Raw genomic sequence first — 14,253 nt, forward strand, 5'->3', positions numbered from 1 at the left:
ATTCATCTATGAATTTAGAAATTTTAAGCTTTAAATTTCACCATTTTGTTGTTATGTTCATGAATAACAGAAATGAATTATATTCTTCCTTTGAACTTTGAACAAAAATTGTACATAAAGAGCCTATCTCATTTTTCTATAAACTCGCATTTGAAGGCGGTGATTCTATCAGTTAAATATATTTATATTCTAAATAAACTGAAGTTTGATTTTTTAAAGAGTGTTTGCTTTTTTTACTGATATCTCGTATTGGAATTATTTGTAAATTATTTGTGTATTTTGCTTATGATGGCCATAAACTCGAAAACAAAGTACGTCGGCCTAGAATATAGATACTGCTGCAAATAAACCTCAACATAAAATGGCCATTGATGTAAAATTTTTGAAACAAGGGAAGTTAAGTATCAAGAGTGTAAGAGTTGATTTCTTTACAACCAGTTTGTAGTCAATGACTGTGGTAATTGGTACCTGATGTTATGATCGATGTGTACATTGTATTTTGAAGCAAAATCCCCTACTTTAACTGAGATTAAAATTTTGATAATATGAATGTTGTTTACAGCTGGGCTCCGTCTTCGAATTTTAATTTTTTTTTCCAAATTATAGTTTATACTCTACTCACTATAATTTTGAAGAGCCATTACCATTATAATGCAAATATAATCTTTCAACATGCATAATTCTTTTTTCTTGTTGCATTTGGAAACAAACTGACCATTAAATAGCAGCAATTATTGAGTAGTTCATTGATTTCTTTTTGAATGATCAACATCGAACCTAAAAAAGTGGATCCAGAAATTTTTCCTTTGATTTCCATTATAGCAAAATAAAAACAAACTTCCAACTCTAACATTTCTTTATAAGGATATGAAAAATATCCAAGTGTCTGAGTGTTTAATCTTAGTGCAGGCTAGAAATTCTTATGTACCAATTTAAACGGCTTTCTTTTATGAAGTGTTGTATGTTTAAAACCCAAACACTCATATATTATTGAGAAGTTGCAAAATCAAATCCAATGATGATAATATAATATAATATATAATAATATTGACGCAAAGCACAAAAAATTAACGTTCTGATCATATGTGACGTCACAATACCGATGATCTGCAAAGTGAAAGCGAATGATGGACATCGCTATAAATTTGAATTGTAAAAAAATATCGTTATGGCAATTGCATCTGTAGCATTTTCAGAACAAAATCTTTAATTATTTTTCAAAACAATGTTTTTCTGATTTTTTTTTTAAAATACTTGATACTTAAAAAAATAAGTATTTCAAAAATATATTATAAAAAAGTGCATAGTTTTTAATAGTCAAGTAAATTTATAAATAACAGATTGATAAAATTGAGACAATGATATCTTATATACGTACATTAAATTTTATTCAAAGGCCAAGAGAGACCAATTTGAAATGGGGATTGTGCTGGGTGTACTGTAAATATTGTGTTTTATGCTTAAGCATTATTGAAATATTTGGTGATAGTGATGGAATTTCGATAGCCCTAACACATACAGAGGAGTTTCCGAGTTGATGCTGATTACCAGGCTAACTATTTTGTTGAGTCTTCATCACCCTTTATCTCTTGTTTTATTTTGTGTTATTATAATTATTATTTACCATTTCATGGATCCTTTACAGGGTTGTATTATATTCAGGTGACCGTTAAGGCCCTTGGGACCTCCCTTTTATTCCAATGTAATGGTGCGTACTTTCATTTCCCCCTGTATTATGTTTGTGTTTTCTCCCATTATGTCATACTTTCGGCTTTAGTTGGCAGTACCTTTTGTATTGCTCTTGGAAAGTGTTTTTGAGGAGTTGCACTTTCTCATGATAATTTTAAACACCTCATCTGAACTCTTGGAAAGAAGCACTACATGTATGTAATATTTCTTTGAAGTACTTAGAATGATAATAAACCAATATATTTGGAGTTTCTTCGTTTTTTTTAAACAAATAATTTTTATTAGATAAAATCCCGCGCAAGCGCAGGGAATGAATTTTTAACCACTGCTGAGGAACCAATTTAAATAAAATATCTTGAAGTTTCTACTGACAATTACTACAGGGCCTTGCAGGACCCTGGTGGGGGCCCAGGGGGCGAGCCCCCGGAAGCCCATGAAATATTAGGGTTTTTACATAAGAAAATTACCTTTTTTTATTTTTTAAAATCGTACATGTAGTTCTGCTTGATATTAACATAAAACTGCTGAGTTTTAACAATACTTACATGTACAACTCCACAAATTCCTTCTTCAAAAAGCATTTCTTGTTATCATGAATTAACTAAGACATTACATTTGCAACAGTGATATTCTGCAATTCATATCGTCCATTGAATATAATTTATGTTTTCACAAGTGTTTTTTTTTTTCACAGTGTGAAATTAACAATCAGAAATGCAAAGTACCAAATGTCAGCACATATTCGCTGATCAATTTCAAATGGAATATTTCATATTTAACATTTAAAATACCACACTAGGTGTAAAGTTGGCTAATTTTTCAAACTGTCTGAGCTCTTTATTTTTTCCTTATTGTTAAATGTAGCTTAATAATTATGTTATAAATCTAGAATTTTTTTTATACATGTAACCCATTTTATTTTGATCTATTATTAAACTTTCGACATCTTTTTCTATCTTATTTAAAAATGTATTTAATTTTGTTGAAAAATCTGTGTATTTCCCAACAAAAAATACTACAGTTAACTATAGTTTACTATAGTTAGCTATAGTTTACTATAGTATCAAAGTTTTTTTTACTATAGTAAATCAAAGTATTTTTACTATGGATTTCAGATTGTTAAATTTTTTGTTCTTCAATTCATACATGCACTTTTTTTTCTATTAAATGGAACTATTATTTGTATAGTCATATATTATTTCCAAATTTTACATCACTGTTATTGAATTTAAGAGATTTTAAGCTTTGAATTCTCAAAAAAAAATCCTGAGTAAAATTTCATAGTAAATCAAAGTATCAAAGTTTTAACTATAGTTAACTATAGTAAATTTTCGTTAGGGTTCATTTGTTGCGTAAAGGGCGTTACGCCACTGTAAGCATGAACTCTGGTGCAGGCGTTTCGGAGTTTATTAATCTTTAAGTATAGATTTACACCAGCAAACTACGATTAGTGCAATATCGAAGGTGAAGATATATATCCCGATGACCGGATATTCATGCCATCGAAAACGAAAATGTGTCCTGACAACAGATTGAATTCGCCTTGTCAAATAAATAAGAGCTTTAGTTACACCCTTAACTGACCAATGATAAACTACCAGAGCAAATATAGTTAATATAACACGAAAGAGATTAGACACAATTTGTACACTCGTCTCACTGCGATTTACACCTATTAATTACAAGCATTCAAACTTATTCTATGTCTTTTACGATGTAAACTTGATTGCTTTGATTCGCACCAACAGTATGTTTCTTTTTCCGTTTTGCAAAGAGACACCCAGGGTTTCACTCGTTATTCCATCATTAGAGTACAATATATATGAATATCTATCGCTATTTATCTCAGATTTTGATAAAATAGATCGTAGGCATGGATTGTTTAAAAAATAATGAAAACATGAATTATTTTTTGCTCTTTTTTTTTTTACCCATTTTACGTCGTATATTTTTAGTCTAACCGTTAACGAATTATGAAATGTGGATATCCTTTCAGATCTGCTAAAGAGAAGGAAAGAATAAAAATTCTAGGATGGGATGGGGTGAAAGGGAGGGATTAATCTGCTTCATTTTATCTCTGACCACTTTATTTCGGGAAGACAGATTAAAAACAAAGATGTCGAATTACACTGACTTCCATACAGAAAAACACAATTTTGACAAAAGCTTAAAGAAATAATCATTTAAAATAATAAAAACATTGATGGCCATTTGATTTAACATGATTTTTTCTTATTTTTTTAAAGTTTGGTTCAGAGTGTTTTAAATAATTGACATTTGCAACATAAACAAGTGATAAGGAAAAGAAAATGAAATATTACATAAAAAATCCACCACTGCATATTTTATCATTTTTTAAATACAGATGCATAATTTGCTGTAAAAAAGTAAATTTCAATTATGAATATAAGAGTTACATGATTCATTTTAATACATTTCCATGAAGGTGAAGAAATGATCCAGTAGACATTTTCGCTTAGCTCATAATCCAATGTCTTCATTAAATGCTCACACAATTCAATAAGGAATAGAAAGTGTCAGAATTAGGTTGTCAGGAAAGAATTTATAATTCATTAGAAGAAAGAATTTATTTTTCATTAAAAGTACTGTGTAGATTCATTGACAATACTTCATGTTAATCTGTTTGCGGTGCTAAGCCCTAATACGTGTCAAAAACCACGTGAGTCAACCTGGTAAAATTTAACTCTTCTTCCAGACGATTAAGAAAATATTTCATATATTAAATGACCCTGACCACTTAACAGGTTAGAAGAGTGAAATGGGTCATTAATATCAAGAAGCCCCTCCTCTCATACGATCCACAAAACTAAAACTCAAAATGTTTTGGGGCGCTTGCTTCGTGATCGAGAGGCCCGGGTTCGATTCTCGTTCGCCGGGCCGTGTCAAACCTAAGACGTAAACATAGGTAGTGACTGTTCCCTCGCCAAGCACCCGGCTCATCGATCTTTCGGATGAGATATTAAATACCGAGATCCCGTGTCTCGGTAGGCGTTGGCATGATAAAGAACCCCCACTGATCAATGGCCCCGAGTGCCGATCGAGTATAGGTCTAAATTTGAAGCCCTTCACCGACAAATGGTGACTTCTCTATAGGAGTGAAAAATTCTCGAATAGGACGTTAAAAACAACATACAATCAATCAATCAATCAAAATGTTTTTTAATCTGTCATCTACACATACTAATGTATCTTTGGTTACAAAAGTTAAATAAAATAATGTCAGAAAACTTTGAAACAAGTACATTTAGGTAAAAAATTCCCAAACTAAAATCATTTACCTGTGGGAGAGATAACAAGTATACATATATATATCATGGACAAAACATTCTGTATGATTTAATGTTTTGTTCTACTGAATAAAAGTCGTGTTTTTCCCCTGCAACTTTTAATTACACGCCTACAGTTCGACTACTACGGAATTCTACGTTACGTTTCTACCTTCTTTGGAACCAAGTATTTTACTTTGTTTGTTTGTCAATCAACATTTTGAATTTTTCAAAAATCATCATTAGGGATATCTAACTGAATCCATGCCTTCGCTTATAGATGACAATGCTATAATATACGTCATCATTTTTATTTTGAAGAATAAAAATCGTGTCGTATATGTAACCATAATGTTTTATTTTAGAATCTATCCCATGCAGTTAGTGAAAAAAATTACAAAGTGATGACAGTCAAACAAAAGCCTTGAAATATCTTACTTTTTCTGTTTGTTATGTTACCTTAAATTGCTTCTTTTTCTTGTCCCACCTATAATTTTATCCGTAGGTGTTCTCGCAGATGACTTGGATAATTTTTAAAAAAATACACAGTATTGATAATCACCAACTATAGCTGTACATTCAACATTTAAATAAAATTTACAAAAATGGCTCTTGTTGCCATGGAATCAGACGTAATATGAATATTTTAAATCTTATTTTCTTATTAACTCCATAGCCAAATCTTTTAAAACATTAATAACGCTTTAAAATGTTATCTATCGTATAAAGTTTTAGTGATTTCCCCAATTAAAAGAACGGAATTGCTTGGACTAATAATATTGCATAAAAATTTCTAGTTTTTTTCTTCTATTATATCCTAAGTTTGTATATATCTTCTATTATATCTTAAGTTTGTATATATCTGTATGTTTACATATATATATATATATATGTACACACTTGATCGTCTTGCCGTATGTAAATAAATCTCCCTATTTCTCATCAATTAATAATGTAACTAGATATCAAATTAATGAATTCTTTTCCATTTAAAATCAGCATGTTAAATTTGAATAATAATATTCTATTTTAATATTTCCTTCTGTAAAAATAAATATTTGTTTTATTATATCTTTTTTTCTCAGCTCCTAATAATGTACCTCTTTCTTCTATTATTGTTTTATTTGTTGGTCCACAGTTCTGATTTCCTGGTTGTAGTACTTACAATGTACAATGTATGTCTATTTGTTCTTTTACTTCATGTTCTTAAAATGGTAAAATTGAAGCTGGAGTAGTTATTCCTATAATGGTCAGTAACTTATCTTCAAATTTTTATTTTGTGATGTAACGTTTAGTTTATCCCTCAGAAACTTAATACTGAAATTTTGCTGTCAGTATATGTGGCCAGAAAAACAGGATTTTCTGCAAGAGGCATAAACCAAGCGGCATTACCTTTTTACGGGAGTAATAAAAAGCATATGTCGAACTTTCTTTGCTCCGTTTAGATCTTGAAGAATACAAAAATAAATAATCCAAGAATGCCAAAATAAAATATCAGCTACAAAAATGTGAACACTATCAGGTTCAAAATCTTTGAGATATAATCTCATTGGAAATTATTTTTTTAGCGAATGCAGATGTGTCCATGACTTACAGAAAAAAATGCGTTTTTGGGTACGTATATAATGTTAAACAACCAGAAATTAGTTATTCAGAGTTTTGTATAATCTTATTTTTTTTCCAATACCACGTTTATAATAATTATTTCGGTGACATATTTTTGCGGTAGTAAATTAGCAAGTTAGCATTTGATCTGTGTTTCAAAATCAAATCAAATATTAATTGATAACATATAGTTAATAAATATTACATAACATTGTAGTTAGATAAGTATGTGTTTTCAAAATCGTTTAAATCATATAATAGAAAAGAAATATAAATATCAAATTATATTCAATGAAATAGTCATATGCAAAATACAACAATCTACTTTCAGAAAAGATATTCTTAATGTATGGTGCCTATTTTACAGAGGATAAACTTTAACTTCTATGAAAGTGAGGAATTTCTCGAATTGGATACAGGAAGTCATCGATATAAAACGCTGAAAGAAATTTGTGATGACTTGCGCAATAAAACCCAGATGTGTGTGAGGTTTTTCAACCAGGTGTTAGTTTTGCTTAAATCAAAATCATAAATTACTCCTTTGGCGATCTTAAAAAGACCTAATGTGTCAAAAATTGGCATCATAGCCAAGCAAAAGGTGTTAATATGACCAGGTTCAAACACTTCAGGTCTTTGAAATAGCCAACTATATTGATTCAAGATCTTGAGACAAGTCATTTAATTTATGATGGTTATTTCACGTTTATTATTTATTTTTATTTTACCAAATCGAAGGACTTTGATTATACCTGGTCTATTTAACATTTTAGAAAGGAGGGAGAGAAGGGATGCCTAGAGTCATAATGTTGCAATGTTTTGGCCCAATTACATGCGGTATGTTACAAAACATAATTCCAATAAAAATATGTATGCCTTCAGATGGTTTTTGTATTCACTTTAAGTTATATGAGAGGGAAGGGTCCAATATATATCCTGTTTTTGTGAATTATGGAGGATAGGTCTAAATCTTTGTGGGACTACGCGCACAGAGAATATTGTCAAATGGTCAATTAGAGATAATTAACAAAGAATGTATAGTTTACAGCAGAGAGAAAAACTAAAGATTAAGAATACATAAAAAAAACCTCTGCAATCTTGAATCATGCAGTTTTCTAAAGAAAAATGATCACCCAAGAACACTGTAACGCTGAAATATTGAAGGGAGAATACCTTTCTTATAACTGGCGGACAATATATGTCCTGCAATTAAGATATTGGCCAGGAAGACCCAACCAAGAGGTAGATAATTCTAGGGCCATCAATAAGCAATATTTACATGCTAAGAAACACATTGTCAAGTCCACAATGAGAAACAAACATAGATAATGATTAATTCCGGCGTTGTTCATGCTAAAGATGGCAACCGAAGACATACAAGTGCCTCGCGAAAACCTCCGGCGTGATAGATACAGGTGCGAATTTACTTAGGGAGCAATAATTTCTTTCTTGTCACTTTTATTGAACGATATTCAACAATTATGAATGGGAAATGCTAATCTCTATGTTTATTCCTGTTTATTATGGTATGAAATTAAGAAAATGAAATACCGATACAGCATGCGTTAAATGTCGAGTGCCTGGAATAATGTGGTCTTGTAATATAGGGCTTAAATCATTCCTTCAGACCTATGAGCAAAAACCTCGATCATTGTTAATGGATTTAAGATGCATTTAAGATTGGTATGAGTTTTGGAAATCTGCACGAAACTTTTGTTCTTTGTACAAGACTGGGACTTTTCATATATCTAGAAAAAGCTGGATCGATATAGCTAAACCATAGGTATTTGTGCGATGACCATTTAGGGGATTTTATTGTGGATAAAAGATCAACTGGTTTCAAGAAAGACCCTAATATAAACATCTGATGTTCAGGTGCTATGCTTTCTTAAATGAGTCATATTTTTCTTCAAGAATAGGACAGTCTTTATCTTTTCATCGAAAAATACATGTAGCATGAATCATCTTTTGAAAGATATCTTCAGATGAAACCTTACAATTGAAAACAAAAATGCATTTACGGTAACTTTTCTTCTCCTTGAATCTTTGAACGTAATCATGTAAAAAAATGATTCAATTTCATTTGTTTTTTATTCAAAGCTTAATTTTCTTCAACAGAATGAAATGTGGATAAAAATGTGGATATAAAAAACGTAATACATTAAATACAAAATTATATAATTTCTCTTTTTTTGTAAAGCATTGAAATAACTTAAACTTCATCAAATCATACAGTTTACCAAGTAATGTGTCTATAAATTAAGAAATGCCCATTATTTTCTTACATGATAAATACTCCTTTTTCAGGGCAGGCATATTAAAGCGCTCTTGATATGGGTATTGAAGATTTTTACTCATAAAGAGAGTTTTTTTTATTTTAACCATCCCTCTTCATGATTTTTTCAATGTAATCAAAATACATTTTGAAAGTTTTTCCAAATTTGCATTAAGAAAGGCATTTTGATTTTTTTATCTAGAAAGTATAAAATGAACGTACATCTCTATAATACCCATAAAACATTTTTGCATAGAGTGTCCACAAATTTTCTGAGTGTAAGATACTTAATTTGTTAAGGATAAAACTTATTTATAATGTCTCAAAAAGCAATGCCAAAACACTTGTCTGAAATACATTACTGCACTTAATCTGTTTAAAGTAAAATGCGTCATTTAATTTTTTTCACTTTGGAAATGTCATTTTGATGATTGTTAAATTAATTTATTGTACTATGTTTTTAATCGCATTTTTTAAATATATTTTTTTGTAAGTTTGAAACAGTGTCAATCGATCTATTGACAAGGAAAATTTCAAAATATTTATTTTATTTTGAACAAATTTTGTATTTTTTTATTAGAAAAGACTTTCATACCAAGCATAGATGAAATATGTTAATCAAAATAAATATATGAAAGTGTATGTTGGGATTGTGATAATGTTTTATGACCACACATCTTTGAAATGACGTTATAAGAGAAAAAAATGCTAAGCCCCAGTACCTATAAAATACTATGTAAGTAATCCAGTTAATATTTAACTTTTCTTTCAGAAGATTTGAAAATATTGCATATATCAAATGACTCTGACCACTTAACGGGTTAGAAGAGTGAGTTGGTCATTAATATCAAGAGGTCCCTCCCCTTATAATGCACAAAACTAAACTTCTTCAAAACCTTTTTGTTTGTCATCAAGCTCGCTACATGCATCATTGATTTCAAATTTGAAAGACAATAGACACCAGTAGTAGTGTAAAAGTAATCTTTTCTTCAGAAACTTTAACGCTACTGCCAGAAAACTTTAAAACAAATTTAAAGACGGAAGTTTTCACCTGTCAAATAGGAAGCATGATATTGTTGAGTATGTACCCCGTCACTTGGAACAATTTGTAAATGTATAGAAAAATACATTTCGTATTATTTATGTCTTTTACTAATTTCTGATCAAAGGTTGGAAATTATTACATGATACTTGTTATGTAATCAGTCAAACCTAAGACTGGAAAATTAATAAAATGCATTTGTGTTATCTGCTAGAAGGAAAATACATGTACGATATATATTTTCCATTAAATGATATTTTCATTGGTCTGCAGGAAAGAATAAAAGAGAGAAATTTCAAAAACGTGTATATTTTCAAAGCTAAAAGTATTTTATCTGCAAGAGAGATTTATTGTACATATCTTCTAGGTCATTTTGTATAAAAAAATGTTGCTTTTTGATGGGTATAGGTATCGTATTTGCAATTTGCAATCGTACATACTATTCGGTCAATAAATAAAGTTCGGTCAATAAAAATGGATGTTTGAAAATGTAAATTTGTATTGTGATAATGTATTTATTACCTCACTTCAGTAAAATCACGTTAAAAGAAACAGAAGCTCCTTGAATAACGAAAAAAGGCGAAGATAACGAACAGTGATCCACCCTGATAAAGCCTAGAAATAATACAAATCTGTGAAACATAATAGATTAATCATAAGATTAATATACATCCAAATTTAAATTAGATGAATTTCATAAATATGAAATTAATTGCTAATCTTCTAAATTTTTAGATACTTTCATTTTTAATGTCCATTTGGGTGGAAAAATTGATATGTAGTGGCTAATTCTTGTTGAAATTGTAATTTTTTTTTTTACAATACTTGTTATGCTTTCTTTTTTCTTAATTTCATAAACTGATAATTTTCATCAATAGAAGATGCAGATTACTACTGTACTCTGTGATTCAGTTTCCTTCGATCTAGTATCTAATTTTTTTTTCTGAAGTAAAATTAAACTGTCCACAGATTGATTCATAAAACTTTTCTTAACAAAAGTTGTGAAAGAGCGGTGCAAATATGCATGTTTATTTTTGTAAGTGGATAAATGTGAGAATACACAATTGATTCCAAAGTTATTTCTCTGAATAAAAGAGTAATATTTTACCACTTCATAGCATACTACTATTAGATCTTAAATCTTTTGGCGGAGGGTCTATTCCTCCCCATCTTTCATTAATAGCAAGTATTTTCATATCTTTTATATGGGCATTTCATAATTTTTATTTCTTTTCTATTTCGATTTAACTTGATGCTTCTTTTGATGGTCTTTTCAGTCTTCAATAAATGTCTTTATTTTTTTTCATTTGTAACATTGACTTTCTCAAAATATGATACAATATTTTATTCTCTTCCATTTGGTTACCTATCAATATGAATAACAGAACAGTATTGAAAGTATTCATATTGATATTTTCTTTCAAATTTTCTCCTTTTTTCTAAATGTAACATGAAAAGGTGTTTGAAAATCAGGTTTCATTAAAATAAAGTTGAATTACCTGCATTTGCTAAATAAAAGCTATGAATTGTGATTTAATACGTAATTCAAACGCAAAAAGGGATTATAATTATTCAACTTGTGAGTCAATAAGTAGGAAGAACTATTTGAAATTTAGGATGGAAAGAGTGTGAAACATAATTTGAAATATAAAACTTAATTAATAATATTTTGAAAGTTCATTGCAATTAAATTTCCCAATGAACCCCGAATTTCTTTTAAAAATTAAGTCATCAATTTTCAGAACACAGATTTTCAGTATTTAAAAGCAGTAATTGATTTGCCAATAGACAATCTTCCAATTCTTTGAACATATCTATTTAAAACACTTTAATTTTTAAGAATATGGAAAAACATTGACAAGTACCTTTTTGGCAATTTAGTTAAAATGTAGTCCACAAAGCCCATCGTACGATAAAATTTCAGTGGAGACTCATTGTGTGTTTCTTGGTTATATAAATATTTTCACAAGTAGAATACAAATCTTACATTGGTTCTTCCTGAAATCAAATGACAAGCAGAATAAAAATATTTCTGTAGAATTTTACCATCAAAAGCTTATTATTCGAAATGCATTCTCTTCCTTTGTATTCTTTATTTAGAAAAAAGTAGACGCAAAAGAAAAAAAAAAACCCAACGTAACATTTGAATTTAAAGTCAAACAATATAAAACATAACACAAATAAAATAATTTTTGTTTTTCACTTTTGTATTTAGAGACTTAAATAGAAAATAATTAAACCTTATTCTTGGCTTCATTTACCAATCAGTAAAGTAAAAAACATCTTTCAGTGAATACAAGGTTCCATAAATTGTCAGATAGTTTGTTATTTAGATTTTGTTTTGTTATTTGGCAAAGAGTACGCTTCATATATGGAGTACTTCGGTACTAGCTTGAAAATACGGATGTATATTTAATTGCTGTGGTAAAATTTAGAAATTTATTTCAAAATTAAGGATAATCTCCCTCATGCATAGCTCTGATCCTTCGACATATTTGGCTCCGGTCTTTGGCACCCCTTTTTTCAGCTCTTCTCAGTTTTTTTTTAAAATTTAAATATTTCGGATTTCCAATGTTTCGGTATGAGCATCACTGAGGAGACATAATTTGTCGAAATGCGCATCTGGTGCATCAAAATTGGTACCGTATATGATTTATATTATGCTAAATAGAAGGGTGATTCGTGCTAAAGTTTCAGTACTCTGGTTTTATCATTTTTCGTTGAACACCAATTTTCGTTGTTTTCCTGTCAAGTCAGATCATATAATTAAGTGATCAAGGAATTAAGTTGCGACTAAAATTTTCTAATTTAGTTTCGAAAACAATTGCAAAGAATGCGATATTTCAGACATTGTCGATTCCGATCGTTTTAATTGTTATAAAAAATAAATAAAGGATCGAGGCATTTGTATGCATTGTTTCCAACTGAATTTCCCTTCTAAGTATCAATGCTAATGTGTGTTTTATATAAATGGACTTAAGTTGAAAATTAAAAATATGAATAAACAAATATAAAAAATGCATCATAAGTTTTATTACATTTTCAACAGTGAAATACTGTGATTTATTTATTGAATAAAAGGGACATTCTCTCACAGTGTGAAAGGATACCAACATGATATTCTCTCACAGTGTGAAAGGACATCAAAGTAAGTAAAAAATAATTTCTGGACTGTCGTAAGATAGAGATAGTAACTTGATACACTAAAACTGCAAATTTCTTCCCAAATATGTTGCTAAAAGCCATGCTATGTAATGTTTTTCAATCTCAGAACTGCTTTAGCTTTGACGTCTCAACCGCTCAACTATGACGTCAAGCCTATGACACTGTGTTAAGAAAAGACAGAGGCCAAGGGAAAATCAAAGAAAATGTAATAAACAGAAAATTCAATGTTTTGTAGAATAATATGAAATTTATTTTACTCGTGAGACAGGATTTTTTTTTTATATTTTCACTCGTGCTTCGCACTCGTGAAAATATCAAAAAATCCTGTCCCACTCGTGAAATAAATTCCATATTCATCAACAAAACATTGAATATCCTCTATTTATTTTTAACATGCACGAGATATTTTTAATAATGCAAAGTACTGATATTGCCTTTTATCAACGGAATCATATACTGTTGTTTCCTTAATTTTGAGGGGACCAAATTTCGTTTTTTGGCAAAAAAGAAAAAAAATTACACATGGATTCGTGGCTATCTATATTGTACTTCCTCTGAATCTATTATTAGTAAATTTTGTAGTTTGTTGATCACCTAATCGTGGTGTGACTCAACCATGTAAGGAGTGAACAATGGTGTTCAATAAAAAATGATGAAAACCATAGTAAAAAATTAAATGAAGATTTAAGTGAAAAAAGTGGTCAATTTCGAGCGCGTTTTGCTCTGACGTTTTTCATACAATTTTTTTGGCTATTATTTTCACACTGATTTGTCTACGGATTTTCCCTTTACCCTATCATGACAAGGAGCACACGGCAGTTGTGATCGGTCGACAGGGGATGCTTACTCCTCCATGACACCTGATCCCACCTCTATTTTGAGAGGTCCACGTTGGCTCTGCTCATAATTTGATCACTGTTCGTTATCTTCGCTTTCCTTTTGTATCAAATAAATGATAAACTAGTTTCGACAGAAAGAGGAAATCTTTAAAGTAAGAAGAACAGAAAAATATTCCCATTTTTATGGAGAGGTAGACAAATATCAATATTTAGCCTTTTGGATCATAGAAACACTCTTTGGTATAACAAAAACCAAATACATTTGTGAACACGATTGGCTATTTGGATTTGAAATATTCATTGTGATCAAAATTTATCTTAATCTCTGCGCTTATATATTATTTAATATATTAG

Source organism: Saccostrea echinata, unplaced genomic scaffold, assembly GCF_033153115.1.
Source record: "Saccostrea echinata isolate AGI-Se365-2 ecotype Australia unplaced genomic scaffold, CSIRO_AGI_Sech_v1 ptg000001l, whole genome shotgun sequence".
Classification (NCBI taxonomy): domain Eukaryota; kingdom Metazoa; phylum Mollusca; class Bivalvia; order Ostreida; family Ostreidae; genus Saccostrea; species Saccostrea echinata.